This window comes from Hetaerina americana, unplaced genomic scaffold (assembly GCF_022747635.1).
Source record: "Hetaerina americana unplaced genomic scaffold, ioHetAmer1.1.p SCAF_4, whole genome shotgun sequence".
NCBI classification, from domain to species: Eukaryota; Metazoa; Arthropoda; class Insecta; order Odonata; family Calopterygidae; genus Hetaerina; species Hetaerina americana.
This window is the reverse complement of record NW_027286985.1, coordinates 2,233,299-2,252,231: the sequence shown is the minus strand read 5'-3', so window position 1 is coordinate 2,252,231 and position 18,933 is coordinate 2,233,299. Positions and strand designations below refer to the sequence as shown.

The following is an 18,933-nucleotide window of genomic DNA, read 5'->3' as shown; positions in this document are numbered from 1 at the left end:
GAAATATTTGTGAACCCCACCGGTCGTTATTTGTTTGATGCTCAACCGTTGAAATGATTTAACATTGCAGTGCCTGAAATATTAGCTTACTCAACTTACGAACTGGTTCCGTAGTAAATTGCGTTTTAAATATTTCATAGCATTGGTGAAGCTTAGTCAACAACTTCGCCTGGTCTCGGTTTTTATGAAATTATGAATATAGGAAGTGGGTTCCGGAAACCACTATTTCCCACTGTGTAATAACAAATAATAAAAATGAAAAAACAAAAAACATATAATAAAAAATAATAATAAAAAATTATATAATGACAAATAATACTCTTAATTTAATGTCTGGTGTCTTTGGGGTCCTTTAATTAGCTGCAGCGTGAACTAAATGAGTAAATTGTCTCACATGAATCGTTTTACGATCTCCCGCAGGCGTGGACGCCAAGGTCTCCGACGTAGACGGAATGCCCTACACCACCCTCCTCTACGGCAACGGCCCCGGCTTCGGCCGGGAGAACCTGACGGGTGTGGACACGGGGGCCAAGAACGCCGTCCAGCAGTCGGGCGTACCGCGGCAGTGGGCGACGCACGGCGGCGAGGACGTGCCCGTCTACGCCCGGGGCCCCGGCTCCTCTCTCTTCCGCGGCTCCCTTGACCAGACGTTCCTCCCGCACGCCATGGCGTACGCCGCGTGCATCGGCGAGCACAAGGAGCGATGCAAGAAGAAGAAGGCCCAGTCGTCAACGGCCCAGCCTCCCCCCGGGGGGCAGGTTCCCTCGCTCCTCCCCCTGGCCACCGGCGGGAGGAAGCAGCAGGGGCAAGGCGGCGGGGGGTTCCTCAGGGATCCCAACGTCTGCGACGACCAATCGACGTCGTCGAACGCTGTGCGGACGGCGGCCGTCGGCGCCTCAATCATGTCGGACGACTCGTCGAGGAGGGCCGGGAGCAGCGCCCCAGCGACGGCGCCCTCTCCCCTGGGAGCTTACCGGTGTCTCTTTGCCCTTCTGGTCTCGACGGTCCCCTTGATTGTGACGGCGAGCCTGAGGGACGTTGCGTCTTTAAAAAGAGTCGCTTAAAGAGAGGGTTGGGAATCGGACGGAAGGGGAGTGCACACGAGAGTATATTTTGTTGGGAATTTGCTTGACGAATGGGATTCTGGGGGTGTCGCAGAGAAAATGTGAACAAAGTTCCCAATGGCTTGGAGAGTCTTAAGTGAAATCTTAGTGAGGTGCTTTTCCCTTTTAATAGCCCAAGTGGTTGTTTTGGTAAGATAACCTTCCTCTTACGACCTGATGAACGATTAGCTCCAACAGAAGAGCTTTGAAGAGAAGATGCACCGTTGCTAAGCAAGCGAGTGCGTGATTTGAAATCCAAAAAGCGACGCGGAAATCAATTATATTCTTTTACTAGGGACCGACCGGTACGTGCGAAACGGCAATTTTGGGCAACTCTTTTTTTCTCTTGAGGCAGAAAATGACTAACTTGTGGTAAAAGATGCGATAACTGGGGGCACATGTGTTTCAAAATTTCGCGAGTTGATTAAATCTGATGGAAGGAAGAGATAATTTTCCTTACTTTAAAGCTGTCGTCTTTGGATTCCGAGTAAACACCTCGGTGGTGAACAGAGACGGTAAGAAGATGAGATGATTGGCGGGTTTGGCTCAATTGATATACGATAAGTAAAACACTTCATTCCATATGTCTAAATCTAATTTGAGTGAAATATTCACAGCTAATTGATCGTGAATAAATAAACTCCAACAACCCATCCGTACTTGCAGCCGAAGAGTGGTGAGATTTAATTTATAAACGCATTTACTAATAAGGAGATTCATTGTAAATGTTTTTGGATTCCAATGTTTTTTACCACAGGTCTCAGTATCTTTCTTACCCTTGTCGACGTCTATTCTCACTGCAAGCAACCTTTTTCTTATAACAAACACTTTATATGACGATCAAGTGTCTGAAGACAATTCATCTGGTGCGCTAAGTCGGCCTCCGTGCGAGGCAGAAACCACAGTCAACTTAAACACTACTCAATTTGAAGCCATTGAAACTCGATACGGCAACACGTGGATATGCGTTAATATGCCATGTTGAACACGCAAGCCGGTTGCAATTTAACACCGTGGCGGCCATCGACTGACTTAGTTCATAAATTTATGAATAACTTCCGTCATTTACTATGTCAGTTTGATTATTTTAAAAAATCCCACTGGAGAGAAAACATATTGATGAAATGCTTTACAATGAATGCATTTACGGTTGAAAAAATCTACGTTGAGGTCTATCTCAAATACTTCTGCATATTTACTAATTCCAAGCTCTACCAATCAGTGATATTTGCTGCTCGGTAAAGTATAACGCCATATAATTTCCATTAATCACATGCTATCTTTTATTTAACTCAAAACAATGATTTATCAAACAGAAGTGCTGTAGGAAAAGATAATTTTAATCTAGCGAAAATCAACAAATTTAAATAACATTAATATATAAAAATTTTTATGTTCCGTGTGGTTCACGTTGATTGATCATGTTTCGTGGAACTTCACAAAGATATTATTCTATCATTGTGACATTAGGCGTATTATATTTAATTTCACCATTAAACACACTTTTCTTTCAATTAATGCATTATCAATCTGTATTCCTAGAAATATATCATATATAATTTTGAAAATCTTCCTGATATGAAAAGGAAAATGTTAGAAAGTTTTATTTTTATCCCCAATGGCAATTAACTGGCAAAATTTTGCTTGTTCAATCCAAATTCACACTTTCAAGGCTACTGTCCTTAAGGCCACCTTCTAAAAAAATTTCTTCCCGATAATCATCTCATAAAATCAACCATCCGAGCACGTTATAGACTCAATGAAGCCCTATCACCATATATTTAGTTTCCCTCAGAAGCAGCCGATTGCTCGCTCAAAACGAAATAAAAAGGCCGCGAGACGTGGTTTTGCAGGACGTGAAGAATTAGCGGTGACAGAGGAGAGGACCCGCGTGAGGAGAAAAAAAAACATTACCTCGCATTTGCGGGAAGTCGTATAACGGAGCGAGAGGATGGCGAAAAGGAGTGCGGTTTTGAATACGGACTAATGGATTCCGACGTCCTTCAAGCCGACGTCGTAATCCAGCTGGACGAGTCCACCTCGTGCGCTTCACACGACAAGGTGACGTGGACCGACGCACTTCCAACCTCCCCTCTCCCTCAGTCCCACGAATACGTCTCGGGCACCCGAAATAAAAAAAGGAATATGCCCATGCCACGCCCTCTCATCACCCTCCCTCTCCGCTGGGAATTTCTCTCTCTTCACCTGCGACATTTCGTTCGACCCGAAAAATAAAAATGCAAGATTATTTTATATTTCGCCGTCGTTTTTCTACGCTCCGTTTGTTTTTCCTACTCCTTCCCGATGGCATTTTCCATCGTTCCAGCCTCAAATGTCCGCAGTAGTGGCACCGAGGGAAGCGTTTCCCGTGAGTATCTAAATGAAAAGGTCTCCCACCCACGAGATAGAGAGGGCCGTTCGCTCTTTCGCGGTCTCGCCTCTGCCCGCCGACGTCATGCGAGTCCTTTTGGTTTCGCCATCATGTGAGGGGGAGGGAAGAGAGGAGAGAGGGAGATCTCTTTTACTTTCCTCCGGTGGAGTATTCTCGTGCGAAAAAAAAAGAGGCCTTAGCCCCTGCATTCGGATCCCACCCACCATAATTGAAGAAACGGTTATCTTCACGGCAAATTTTTGTTACAAATCCACGAATGAACGAAGGAAGATATTCTCAAGCTTTGACTGAAGCAACAAACGAAAATAGTTCATGAAGTAACCAGCGCATCTCTCCTCTTCGGATTTCGGGATTCGTAAATCGGCCGAGGCCGACGGAATTCTTCTCCCTCGCAGCCCTCGTCCTCCGCGAACTCTTTCTTCTCTCTGGGATTTCTCATCATTAGGAGTGTTTGTGTGCATATATATATGTATGTATATATATATATATATATATATATATATATATATATATATATATATATATACATATATATATATATACATATATATATATATATATATATATATATATATATATATATATATATATATCTATGCATGTATATTTACATCCCGAGGCGCTTTTCCAATTCCTTTTCGCACATCCACCTTATTTCGACTTTCCCTGTCCTCCCCCCTTTTTCTTCACGTTCTAATGCTCACCGCTTTCCAACTTTTATTTGGTTATCGAGGCAAGAGTGAAAGGAGGCGAGAAAAAAGGTGGGATCCCGGGGCCGTTATATGAAAACTCGTGGCAGGAATACTCCAGATACGCCTTTTTTCCAACCCCGTCCCACGTAACCCATTCTCTTCTCGCCCCTTTCCCCCTTGCAGTCCCCGCCTCTTCCCATCCTCCCCCATTATCTCACTCCATCCGGTGCCCTCTTCCTCCCTATTTACATTTAACTTGAACCTATCCTTTCGCACGCACTCTCCCGCACGCCTCTCGCCAACTACCCTCCCCGCCACGCCAATTCCCCTTCCTCCCACTCCCGCCTCGCCCCCAAAGCCCTTCCCACCTTTGCCTGTGACATTCCATGCCACTTCAACTAAAGGGTCCACCTGGGGGAAACGAAGGGCTGAGTGAATCAATATGTGGCGGCGGAGAGAGTGAGTGAAAGTGTGAGACCGAGCCGAGGTAAACACAAGAAACAGATTTATCCTGCGCAAGATGGAAAGGGAGGTGCAGCCGAAGGAGTAAAACAAAAAATATGTGTGCATAAGAAAAAACTCTTAAATATGAATATATATATTAAGACGGTGTTTATTCTTTCCAGTGTATTTTTATACTCGTTTCGTGAGGATCGCATGTTTTTCTCCCATGGCTGTGCCAGCCTAAATATGTATATTAATTTCGTTGGCAATGACCATTGGTGTTTATATTCACCTGTGTACTGAATTGTTTTTGAGCCACGGATAGTGGAGGACCGTGGTCGGCGACGACGCGTGTGGGTTTCAGTGGAGGCGAAGAAAGTGCTCGTCCACTGCACCCAGCAGCTTCCTCTCTCTCTCAGATCGGGAAGACAAGCCGAGTTCCGTGAGGTTTGATCACTAACTTTGTACTAAAAAACTGTGTCATGCTTGCGTGTGTCTGAACATAAACTGAAAACTTGACTGAGGTGCTTGATGCCAATTTAACGGCTGGTGAAAGGGTAGCAAGGTCACCAAAAATCATTTTGATCGAAAATCCATTATTGGTGAAAGTAAAAGTATCCATTCCATGTTTTTTTTTTAAATAATTGAATGGATGTTGCAATGTTTGTATGAATTGAATTCCTCATGTTTTGATGACAACTACTGTGTAATACAGCAAGTATATTTGTTCCAAGAAGTTTTTACTGCATGCATAATAATATCCCATTCCTTTCCTACAGCTCGGAATATGCCCAATTCTTAGAAATGAATAATGCTCGAAGATATTTAAGCAACTATAAGTAAATGAACCAAGATGATTTATTTTCATTGGCATGACGAATTAAAGAGAAGTTAATTTAAGAGGATTTTGGCTTTATGCGGAACGTAGTCCCTCAAAAAACCTTTTGGGGATATTGAAGATATTGATAAATATTCACTCGAAGTGGATAAATCGTGAAATGAATGAAATATTTTCATTAAATGTGCTTAATTATGCCAAAAATAATTAAACAGCAATTTTAAAGATGTTCTTTTACAGCATTAAACCAGTTAAATGAAATTATTGACTGATGAGAGACCTTCGGTAGCTATTTCAACATAAGGAAAAAGTATAAATTCATGTCTTAGATTTAAGTTTGATGTGCGGTACACACCATATTTTTCATGAGAATTAAAATTTAGGAATTATCTTTTATTCTGAAATGGGCCAAAAAATATTTATACTTCTAATAATGATAAATTACACTAAAACTATTTCCTGAGCCATGATTAAATACTATTTTCATTAAATTCTGCTCCTTAAAAAATGGTGCATTTTCAAGTAGTAAAACTCCTATGGCTGATTTAGGGTTTTTGGTTAGTTAACCTTATGCTATTTCTCGGTTATTTGAGAGAGATATGAGTCATTACGATTGCGAAATGCCTTTACGATCACCAAAAAATATAAATACAACTATGCTCTTTAAAGTAAACTTTGAATTGAAAATAAAAATGAAGTTAAAAATATGGGTGGTTTGACATGCTTCATTCAACTTTCTTCTTAAATATTAATGACTCCAAGATGAATATAATCTAATAAAATACAATGAAAATCATTTTATTGACGATCATAGATAGATATTTGATCGATTAAGGACCATTAGCGATAGGTTTCTTAACTACAGACTAAATTTAAGCAATGAAACAAAAATATATTCACAAAATAAATATGAAATATTTTCTTGTATATGAATATCTCCGATTCAAATTATCATTTCGAATATGTAAAGAATTCTGGTTCCAATATTACAAGCGTATGTTTTAACTCTTCATAGAAACCAAGGGACTAAAAACACAGAGCTATCTTACCCATAATCATTAGTGCTCTTTCACCAAGTGCACCACCGGTTGACAGCGATGGAACATAAGGTCCCGTTGAAAAGGACTGCAAATCAGTATTAGACTTAGGAATATTTTGACGTTATTTAGGACAAGTAAGGTAAAAACCTTGATTTCCAAGAGACATGCATACATGGATTAGGTCTATCTGAAGTAGGACGGAGAAAAGGCTGAGTCTAAAGCAGTTAAAGTCGGAAAGAAAGTGTATCGTTTAAGATAAACGGGTGAGAGAGGAAATATTGAAGGCTTAAGTGTCGCGGAGAAATAGTGGTATATATAGAGAAGGTCATGCATGGAATATTATTAACAAAGATATAAGAATATAAAAAATCCCAGGAAATTCTGGGTCTACTCGTTCGCAATCATGATCATCAGTATTTCAATCCTAGGATTGGTTTACTGCTGCAGCCCTTCATTATTCCCTATTTAGTGCTAATTCCTTCAGCCACTGCTAGGTAACGTCCGCAACTAAACACTGAAAGGTAGAAATTAATTATTTATTTAATGATTAGAAAAATATACTGAGGTAAGTAACTGCAGAAAACAATTGAAAAGCCAAAATAAGTGGAGAGTGAAGGGAGAAATTGGACGGCAGTTTTCAGAACTAGGAGTGAAAAGCGGTCGCTAATTCAAGCATCATCACAGGCATTGATACAGGCGAAGAATGCCTAAATGATGAGGAAGTTATCAGAAATATTTAGTCATTAATTTATGGCAATTTTCATTCATTTCCAAAGTAATAGATGAAGTAGACTTATATTAAATGTAGTGTGTTCAATGTGTTGTCAATTTTAGAGCTTCAAAATTGATATAAAACTTTCAGAATGAACATTAATGGTCGGATGGAGCATAATTATAATACACCATGAGATAAAATAAATTGGAGAAAGAGAGAAAATCATATACATCTAAATGAAAACAAGCACATGGTAAATTCAGTGAAGAGGGAAATGTCTCTAAAAAATGATGAATTATGCAATAAGCATGGTAACAAGATAAAGGAAGCCGTAATCATAAAGATGTTTGATGGGCAAAGGGAGAACTGAAAACAGCTCATAGAATAAAGTAACAAAATAAGCACCAGCATCCAACAAAAAAATAAGAATAGTGCTACAGCAAAACGTAATCACGATTACAATATTTAGTTTCCTTCCATATTTAAGAGTCTACTTTTTCTAGTTCACTTCAATATACTCAAAGAATGTATCCCTTAACGCATCACAACGTCCCCGTCATCAACTCCCTCCTTCGTGTGAAAGCCTCTTTGCCTAGCGCAATTCTTCTCTATACGTCCCTACTATTTTGACCGCGTTGGACCAAAACACTACCGAGATACGTAGACGGTTCTATCTGCTCTAGTTTTTACCCTTCTATTTTAATGTTAAGCTTAGCTTTTTTCTTTCTAGAAAATCGTATAACCTTTGTTTTATTAATATTGATTCTCATCCTTTCATTATATATTCTTTCCAATTCTCTTGGATCATTCCTGTGCCAACTATTATCTTACCTGCCTTATCTCTAACCGTTAGCATAGATCTACCTTTCTTACTTCCCGATAAAGATTTAACTTTGCAGTACAGCGCATGAAAGTCACCCTTCCTCTGCAAACTTTCCAAATCCACACACTGCGTCTTCCACCATGCTTCTTTTGCTTTATTTTTTCCCACGAAAATTTATTGTTCAATTCTTTGTACTTCATTTTGCACAACTCCGTGTGTACATTCTTCCATTTCCCCCTCTCGTCCATCTTTGTCATCATCTCATCCGTGATCCATGGTTCCTAGTCCTTTTGGCGTTACCGGTTCCATTAGTCTTTCGCGGTTTTCGATAACCCTTCCTGATACTTTCTCATTTTTCTTCAATAGTACTTAGCTCTTTACCATTCTCCATGATTTACTCTACAGACAGTTGGCACTCCTTCCTTTTTAATCCATTTAATGCATCTAAATTCCATTTTCTAACTCGCCGCCCCTGCCTTATCTTTTTGAAACAGACGCTAAATTTTATAACAACTAAATTGTGGTCAGAGTCCGCATCCGCTCCCGGGAAGCTGTGCGAATTTATCACACTATTCCTAAACATGTGCCGAACTAGAATTTAATCTAGCTGATACCTCTCTGAGTCACCTGGCGTTTTCTATTTATACCTGGGTGTTTTGTGGTTTCTAAACCTAGTGTTGGTGATGACTAACTCCTGTCTCTTGCAGAACTCAACTGCTTTCTCCCCGCGGTCATTCCTCGTGCCTAAACCATTGTCCCCCACCTCATCACCATCTCTTCCTTCGCCTACCGTCGCATTCCAATCCCCCATCACTATCAAATGTTTCCCTACAGGCACACGCGCGATTATGTCCTCTAACTGATCGTATATCCTATCGACCTCTTCTTCCTCGTGGTTGCTCGGTGGTATGTATACCTGAATAATAACCAAGTTCGTTGGTTCTGCTTTTATCTTCACTAGCAATAATCTATCCGCTACCTGCTCTATGTTGACTACGCTAATTCATACCTCTTCATATAATAGTATGGCAACCCCTCGTTGGCTCTCGTCCCCGCCGCTGTATATTTTTCTATAATTATCACTCTAGTAATCCCCGCTATCCTTCCATCTCACCTCGCATAGACCTAAAATATCTATATTTCCCCTTTCCATCTCTCGCTAATCATTCTCCATTTTCCCTGTCCTCATTATTGTCCTAACATTCCATGTTCCTATTCTAACTAATTTGGTTTCTTCTCCTGCGTCTTCTGTACTGCTGCTGTTGGTTTTCCCTTGCAAGGGTTTCGTGGGATGACGACCGCGGAAGCCTTGTCTCCCCCGCTGCCGAGCACGACACACGGCCGATTGGGCCGAGCTCCGTAGTTGACGGGACTCAAAATCCCTATATTGTCCATCATATTAATCTTGGGTATGATAATTGAGGTGGTTTCCCGTGCCTTCCTCAATAGTGTTTTTAGCGTGACACCATCACGTACTGGCCGCCCCACTGGGGTCAGACGCCATTGCAGCCGTCTAACTGAGGAACAGACGCTGCTTGGACTACCTTTCGTATGGCTCCTAACCTTCGACCCTTCTGGCATGGGTATATATATATATATATATATATATATATATATATATATATATATATATATATATATATGAACTTGCGTGAAGGAGAAACCCCTAAAGGTAATGGATCATCAAATGAGCGGCAAATTTCTTGGGAGGCAAAAATTGTGCTGGCACGTTATTACTCCAGTTGTTTGTTTGCCTTATGATTTAAAGAAATGGGATTTTTAGTGGGGAAAAAAATATTCCCCAGGATTAAGGGAGAGGTCACGTCTAGTCATGGTGCACCAAAGCAGTGGAGGTAAACTTAACTTATATTGTCGCAAAGGCAAAAGCGAAGTGTTTGAGGGGAGGAGTGATTGAGAGGGGGGGGAGAATGAGGAGGCGGGTGACTACATACGCCGTCGTGTGCAAGAATTTCCGAGGCTGGAGCAGGAGGGAGAGGGAATGGAGGGAGGGAGAACACTTCCGAGTTTCGGCCGCTTTTAAAAAGAGAGGAACGCCCCAGGGGAATTTCACTGCGGAGCGCTCGTGCGACGGGGGTAACGCCCCTCACCTTTGCCCACACGCCCAAGCTCCGTTCCTTCCCCCAGCCATCAGAGGGGGGCAAAGATTCTAGAGACCCCCTCCTCTCGCCGGGTAATATCACATCGTGCCCTCCGGGGTGCGCCCCGCCCTCAAAGACGCGCGCCCGCGGTGTAAGCTCCCCCGCCCCCCGCGGCTCATTCCTCCCCATTACTTTTAATACGCCGGCTTCCTTTCGTCTCGCTGAGGACCCGCCCTGCGCGCGCTAAAGCAGTGTCCCTTGAGGAAAAATATGATGCTGGAGGTGAATAATTTTCTTCAATGTTTTTGGCTTCCAAAACATCTTTCTTTCCCTCCCTTTTCTCATCTCATTCCCGAAAAGCCCCCACCTTGGTCTCTCCATAACTCAGCCGAGCTGCTCCGTCCTTCTGCCTCCTTCCCCTTTGACCTTCCTCACTTTCCCTCCCTTCCCAGCTCTCCCCTCGGCCCTAGGACACCGTCCTCTCCACCGCGACGTGGTCGGAAATCGTCTCTTCCTCCGCTGAATTTCATTGTACCGCCCCTGTCCCTACCCTCCAATTATATCACACGGGGCAAATACCGAAAAATTAAGTATGCCGACAACACCCGAGAAATGGCACGGGTAGATTTTATAAAGAAAGAAACGAAAAAGTACGCCCAAGCATTAATGGGGGCGCAATTGAACGCAAAAACAAAATAGATAACACGCAAATAAATAACACATAACAATTTCTGTAAGTACAAGCTTTCGGCCTTCCCTGAGTCCTTCTTCAGGTCAATATATATATACATATATATATATATATATATATATATATATATATATATATATATATATATATATATATATATGCCTGCATATGTGTATCTATATATATGCAGACATATTTATATATATATATATATATAAACTAATCATGCACATGGATATTGACATAAGCAAACGAGATAGGAACACATTTAAAGTATGAACACAGTAGATGTGGGGAAGGCGGAATCTGAACGGATCACAATAGTAAAAATATTTACTTGACCGGAACTTGAACATGGTAACTTTTCACTCTACGGGCGGATGCTCACCATAATAACCAAGTTCGTCGCTTCTTCTTTTATCTCTACTAATAATAACCTATCCGTTACCTGCTCTTTGTTGACTACGCTTCTTCCTATCTCTTCATTTAATACTATGGCAACCCCTCGGTATATTTTTCCCATTTCCATCTCTCGATTAACATTCTCCAATTTCCCTGTCCTCATCATTGTCCTAAGATTCCACGTTCCTATTCTATCTAATGTGGTCTTCTTCTTCTCCTGTGTCTTATGTCCTGCTGTTGTTGGTTTTCCCTTGCAAGGATATATATATATATATATATATATATATATATATATATATATATATATATGGTAATACCTCGGGTATGTTAAACAAATAACTTCCACAGCATTTGGAGCTTTATTTTAAAGTCTTTCCTTTCCCCTGAAGGGGAATGGAATGACTTTAAAGTGGCTAAGAGGTTGTAAGTGGATGAAAAGTTTGAATTTTGTATCAATGCCCATCCGGAATTCTGTTAAAATTTAAATTTGATATATGAAGCAAAATGAAACAAAAAATATGCTGATAATTGTACGAGGGTCATCCGGAAAGTAGTACCCGTTCGTGCCGCATGAAGTGCTGACGACGCGAGTAGCCGCTGGACGAGGTCAGATAGCTTCAGTGGCTTGTCTGCCTTCTCTGAGCCAAGTTGCGTGACGCTAGCATTGCCTGTGTTGTTTCTGTGATTGTTTACAATGTTTAAAAAAATTGAGAACGCCGCCAGTTGTGAAGTGAGGGCAGTGATTAAATTCCTCAATGCAAGAAACGTTCGCCCATGTGATATTCATCGCCAATTAAAGGAGGTGTATGGAGACAATGTAATGGACGAGTCGTCTGTTCGGCGGTGGTGTCGCAACTTCAACATGGGGAGGGGGAACACACACGACGATGAGCGTTCGGGGAGACCGTCTGTCATTACAGACCAACTGGTGAGCTCAGTTGACGAATTCGTGAGGAACGATCGGCGCGTCACAATTGATGACATCTGTGAGCATTTTCCCAATGTTTCTCGAACAATTGTTCATGAAATTGTTAAACACCATCTGCATTATGCAAAAATTTGTGCAAGATGGGTCCCTCGCGTATCTCAATGAGCTGGCGGCGAAGGACTATGCAGCAGGAATACAGAAACTTGTCACACGTTATGACAAATGCCTTAATTTGCTTGGAGATTATGTTGAGAAGTAGTTTAAAGTATCCTCTTTCAAATAAAATTTTTTATGTTTGTTAATATTAACTTTTGTCTTTTTATTTCACGAACGGGTACTACTTTCCGGATGACCCTCGTAATATGCTGATGGGCAAGCCTGGACTTTGATCCACAATGAGCGAATGCACGATTTGGAGATTCATGTTTTGCTTCAATTTATCTGGAAAAAATCAATGGCATTGTGAGAGGAAAGCTTTTTCTTTCATTTGACGAAATCAGTACTCAACTTTCTATTCATGCTCGAACAACCCACAAATATGTCTACAAATATATGTATTCGTAAGCATAATAATCTCAAAATAAATATAACCCTAAAAATGGTCTTCCTGTTTTGATTCTCTTTAATAATAGTCACATTTTAATATGGATGAGCTATGTTGTATATTTTAAAGCATTTTAAGCCATAACTGGCGTTTTTCATTTCTTCTTAGATAAACAAAATGAAATAATACATTATTTTATTGACGCCCAGAAAATTTGAAATGCTGCGGGCATAGATAATAAAATACCCGAAGCACTTATGGAGGAGATTGTTCAGAAATTGAGGTTTACGAAGGATAAAAGTATGGTTTAATAAGAGGTAGATAGTATCTAGAGCTGAGAAATGAGTTCTTTCAATTGTTGAAATTAGATTTAATTTTTTTGTTTCGTGTGTCTTCGAGCTTACCATCACATCAGGGTTAAATTTCATTGTTTATCAAACACCTACCATAATCTGGCATATTACTGCCAACAAATGAGCATTAATGCAACATTAAATCATTTGCCACTGAACATGGTCTTTAGGAAGAGTGTGTATTTCATTACTGCATGAAACTTGAGACGTCGCCTTCATGAGATCTTTCCTGGATAAAAAATTTCCAAAAATTTTCAAAGGAAAATGTTTATTTTACCAACGAAGAAGGTTTAAATGTAACATCTATAACCGCGAGCTAGATTTCTTCTCGGAGCGAAAAAGTATTGTCTGTTATATGTTAAACATGACGACGAGATATTCTTCTGTATTAGTACCGGTTAAAATGCCAAAAAAAAATTATTTATCTTGATAAATTGCATTGATTCATCATTGATTTAATAAATTAATAATGCAAGGACTATAGTGAAAATTGTATATTTAGTTAATTATAATATATTCTGAAACTGCAAAAATAACATTAAATTTTACATTCATCAGAGTCGAGGGTAGACATAACAGCGCTAATATTAAACAGATTCATCGTTAGAAATTCTGGAGATTACATGTCGTTATGTTTATATATTAATTTCCTCCCAATACTTTTTTCTGCAAATGACCGATATTAAAACTCTGTTTTTTCCTGGTATCCAAGGAAAATGAAAAACGCAGCCTCTTTGAAATAAAAAAATAGCAATTAGGGCCGGGCAGTGCCTATTTAAGATCTAGCGAATCCTTAGAAAAGCGTTTCATTATTAGATGGACATACCGAATCGTATAATCCCATGTTCTAAAAATGCGTGTGTAAACAAAATATGGGTTCGTGATTGTGCGGTGGAAAACGAACTGGCTTCCCGCTGAGAGTCTGCCGTCTCCAGGATTCGAATCCTGGAGACGACACACTTTTTCATAGGTCCTACCATAGATCCCGATTCCTACTTGAGGTGGTTTGCATTGAGCACTTTGAGTGAGTACGCCGTCCGTCGGATGGGACGTTAAAGTGTGGACCCTTTGGTGCCTTTCGTTGAGAGTAGGCTAATGCAGACGCCAGGTTTCTGGCCACCCTTCATTTTTTCCCATCGATCCCCAATTGCGCGAATTACCTCAGCTGTCGGTCGCCTCCCCTTATAAATACTACTACAGCCATAATGCCATATATTACCCAAGGGAGAGACGAGACTAGGCCAAGTGAAATATTGTAAACAACTTTTTTCATTTCATCGAACTCATTCATTTACTTACATATTTTTAAACATAATCATCTGATCACATGGGCACTAATTGTATGAAAAGGTGATTTCAACAGATGGAATACTTTCTTTACACATAGGTAGAGACGACATTTCAACACAGCAATGATATTCTGTATGGATTTTCGGAACTTATTTTTAATCTTTTTAATAATTGTATAGGAGTGCCATAAAGATAATTTAACAATCATTAACTTAGAGAAAACCTAGGACCCGTGAGAGTTAGGTTAGAGAGTTACGGAAAGTTGACGGTAGTCATTGACGATAAATGATCGCCGATCTCCGCTCCCCCATCTACAGGTTTGTCAGCCGGTGCCTGCAATTAGGATATTCACAGTATGTATATGTGAGATAAAAATGTTATAGGACCGAACGCGAGTTCCTGAAAGTTGAATTAAAATGGAACTGGAAAAGGCAGCAAAAATTGGCGAGAGAAATCGACACCCCCGACTGCAGGATAGGAGGAATTGACTTCGAAGGTAATGATATCTTCCAAAAGAAGAAGCCCCCATATCCATTGCGATTCGTTTGAGTCTGCAAACCGTATATAAACATTTAAATTGCTTGCATTATCTTGAATACACTTCATAATCTGCAAAAATATGGTCATCTTATTAATTCGAAAGGCAAACCAATCATTTGTGCTACATTAATGCTTTGTGCCAAATTTATTCGTTAAAATAAGCAGTATGTTTATGCATCATTCGTTGGATAAATACGCAGCTGAGTATCGCGGAGGAATTAAATGTCTCTTTATTAATTGCGTACTCAAATGCAGGGTGAGCGCCGTAATACAGGGATAAATATTTTTACCACGGCGGAATAGGCCCGATGTGGTCCGCCTGAAAAAAGATAAGAAAAAAACACGCGAGTCGCATTAAAAAAAAGAATTATACTATATGTGGGCATTCACATAACTCCGTGGAGTACATAGTGGGGAAACTCCTTCTATGTCTTGCACACCTCCGCCGTAGTGCCTCGGCAGCCATAACAAACAACATCAAAAACAGAGAGCTCGCGACGCCACACAAAGCACAGAGCTTTGCCCTTCTGCGACCACATGGGGGGGGGGAGTTAAGGAGGGGAGAAAGGGGGGAGGGGAGGGTCGGGGGCAAAGGGTATGCCCGACTCCCGTTTCCTGGAGAGAGAGGGGGTGAGGGTTGGTTGGGGAAAATAGACAAAAGGGAGCGCTTGCACAACAAGAAGAAAAACGTATTGCTTTAAATGCACCTGACGCGGCGTCGGGGTGGTTTGCTTTATATATCTTTTCCTCTCTCTTCCCCCCCACGCTGCCTCCTTCTCCCTCTCTTCCATCCCCCCTCTCTCTCTCTGCGGAAACGAAAGGGTTGGGAAAAGGGACGCTCAAACCCTCGCGCTTCTGCGGGAACTCGGGAAATTAAATATGATGAAAAAATATTAAAAAATGAAATAAAAGAATGTATAGCGGCTGCTGCGAGAAGTGTTCGTTCGCCATGAGGGACTAGAGGCGAAGGGAAATGGTGGAAGGGGATGGAAGTGGAGGGGGGCGTTTCATAGAGGGTGCGTGCGTGTGTGTGTTGAGGGAGACTCCGCAAATAAACGAGCTCCCGAAAAGGGTACGTTCGCGAAAGGGCGGCGGCGAGGAGACGCGGGGGTCGCCCGTCTTCCCCCGTCGCGTCCCCGCACCGACCTCACTCTCTCTCCTTCCCTCTCCTCGATACTCCATTCTCCGCTGACACCACTCGCCCCGTGTCGTGTGGACGCCATCGCAGCCATTTGATTTGCAACCACGTGGAGGGAGGGGGTGAAGGGCGGACGAGAAGGAGAACTCCGCGGATGGTTCGGCGAGGAGGGAGGGAAGAGGAGATGGAATGGTTCGGTTTACGGAAAATGCGGGCATGTCCCTGATTGGTGGCCCGGGAAAATGCGAATCGTGCTCAGGGCGCGGGGGACGTTCATGGCAGCACCCCCATCGAAAATTCCGGCGGACATGAAAGTCAAAAGTTAAGAGGGAGCGTGGGAATAATGAGCCGGGGGGTGGGGAGGATTTCGGGTGAGGGATGGGGAGGGAAATGGAGCAGGGAGGCGAGGACAGAATGCAGGCCACGAATACGTGTCTTTTACGTTCGATTTTCTCTCCAAAATTCACACGGACACCGTAAAAAAATTATACCTCTATTTGAAAGAGAAATGTTTTCATCTGATACTTAAAGTTGGTGACTATCCTCGAATAAATCCATTGGGTATTTCCGAGATCATGAAATATCAGACCAAAGATGAAGCGTTATCTTAGCTTCAGTAAAAGATTCAAGACATGTCAAAAATACAATTTACAGTGAGAAATACCGACATCTCATTGCCTTATTTCGTTTAGACATGCAAGGAAATTCGTGAAATTGTTTCAACAGACAGGAATCTGTGATAAATTGGTAAAATACGTTAATATTCCCTCCATCAAATGAAAACATAGTAATCAGAATCAACTGTTCCAAATCTATGACAATAAACCAATAATTAAATAAAAAAGGAGCACCAAGGAGAGCGGTGGAAAACTAAAAGGAAATTTCTTTGGATAGCACTGGAATACATAGTGTGTATAAAGATATATATATATATATATATATATACATGTATGTATATATATATATATATATACGGTATATATATATATATATACATGTATATATATATATATATATAGGGTATATATATATATATATATATATGTATATATATATATATATATATATATATATACCCTCCCCGGACCTTGACGTGGTGGAAGGTCTTGTCTGTTCCGATGACCCCTAGAGCTGTGTTGGCGGGAGTAATAATAATTGCTCCTGGTAAGGTCACCCATGCCAGATAGGTCGAAGGTTAGGAGCCAGACGAAAGGTAGTCCACGCAGCGTCTGTTCCTCAGGGAGGCGGCTGCAATGGCGTCTGACCCCAGTGGGGCGGCCAGTAAGTGATGGTGTCACGTAAACAACACTATTGAGGAAGGCAACGGGAAATCACCTCATTTATCATTCCCAAGATTTACATGATGGCAAAATACAGTTTTTGAGTCCTCGCAACTACTGAACTCGGCCCAATCGGCCGCTATGTCCTACCCGGCAGCGGGGGAGGCAAGGTTTCCGCGGTCGTCATCCCACGAACTTGCAAGGGAAAACCTGCAGCAGCAGGACAGAAGACGCAGGAGAAGAAGAAGACCACTTTAGTTAGAATAGGTACAGTTATCTACAGTAGAATATTTCCCTCTTCAGCTCATAGTCTTTCTTCCTCCCTTCATCGCGTCCACTATCCCTATCCTGTTCCTTCCCTTTCCTCAATTGCCTAACACTCTCCCCTCTCTTACAATCTTCAACGTCCCGCTGCCGGTCAATAAACCCTTGATCCACTCTTCCTGCCTCCATAGGATTTCTCCCAACAAACCCCTCTCTTCGCCCACCATACCAAGTACTTCCTCATTTGTTTTCTTCTCTGTCCATTTCACCTTCTCCATTCTTCTCCACACCCACATTTCAAAAGCCTCGAGTCTACGTCTATCCTCCTGCTTCAATGACCACGTTTCCACGCCGTACATAGCTACGCTCCAAATCAAAGTTTTTACGAGTCTTTTCTTAACATCCTTACTTGATGTCCCTCTCATCAACTCCCCCCTCCTGGTGAAAGCTTCTTTGCCTGGCGCAATTCTTCTCCTTACGTCCCCACTACTTTGACCGTGTTGGTCAAAAACACTTCCGAGATACGGAAACATTTCTACCTGCTCTAGTTTTAGCCCTCCTATTTTAATGTTTAGCTTAGCCTTTTTCTTTCTAGAAAATCGCATAACCTTTGCTTTATTGACATTGATTCTCATCCCATACCTGTCGCCCTGAATTTCCAATTCACTCGGCAATGCTTGTAACCCCTTGGCTGACTGACAAACTAAAGCTTGGTCATCAGCAAACCTAACTGATTTTACGAATTCCCCGCCCACTTTCATTCCTACCTCCAGTTCTTCCCATGCCTCTTTCATCATTTCCTCTGCATACAGTTTGAACAGCAACGGTGATAATGGGCAACCCTGCCTTACACTCTTCCTAACCCTGCCCATCCGGACTCCCTGTTCCCCACCTGCACCTGAGCAGTCTGAGACAGGTTGCGGATTAGCCTCCTTTCCCTCCTAGCTATTCCTATTTTCTGCAGAATACTCATTAGTTTCAAACGCTTTTTCGAAATCTACGAAACAGGCAAATACATCCTGGTTATGTTCTATATTCCTCTCGATTAATAATCTCATTACTGCAATGGCATCACGCGTACCTCGCCCCTTCCTAAACCCAAACTGTTCATCCCCTAAGTAATCATTTGCCCTACTCTATATCCTTTTGTTAATGATCCTGAGAACAACTTTAGTTGCGTAGGTTATCAAACTTATTTTCCTGTAGTACTCACATGATGTAGCCTTTACTTTTTTCGGAGTAGGAACTAATACTGATCTTCCGGCCAGATTCCTTCCTCATAGATACTACGAATCGGTTATATGTATATATATATGTGTATATATATATATATATATATAAATGTACATATATATAA

The 18,933-nt window shown here is 41.5% G+C and overlaps 1 pseudogene; it reads left to right on the top strand.

Annotated features, from left to right (window-relative positions):
* The window catches only part of LOC139692355 (alkaline phosphatase, tissue-nonspecific isozyme-like), a 230,597-nt pseudogene extending 226,650 nt beyond the window's left edge, over positions 1-3,947 (top strand).
* The last annotated feature ends 14,986 nt before the right edge of the window (positions 3,948-18,933 follow it).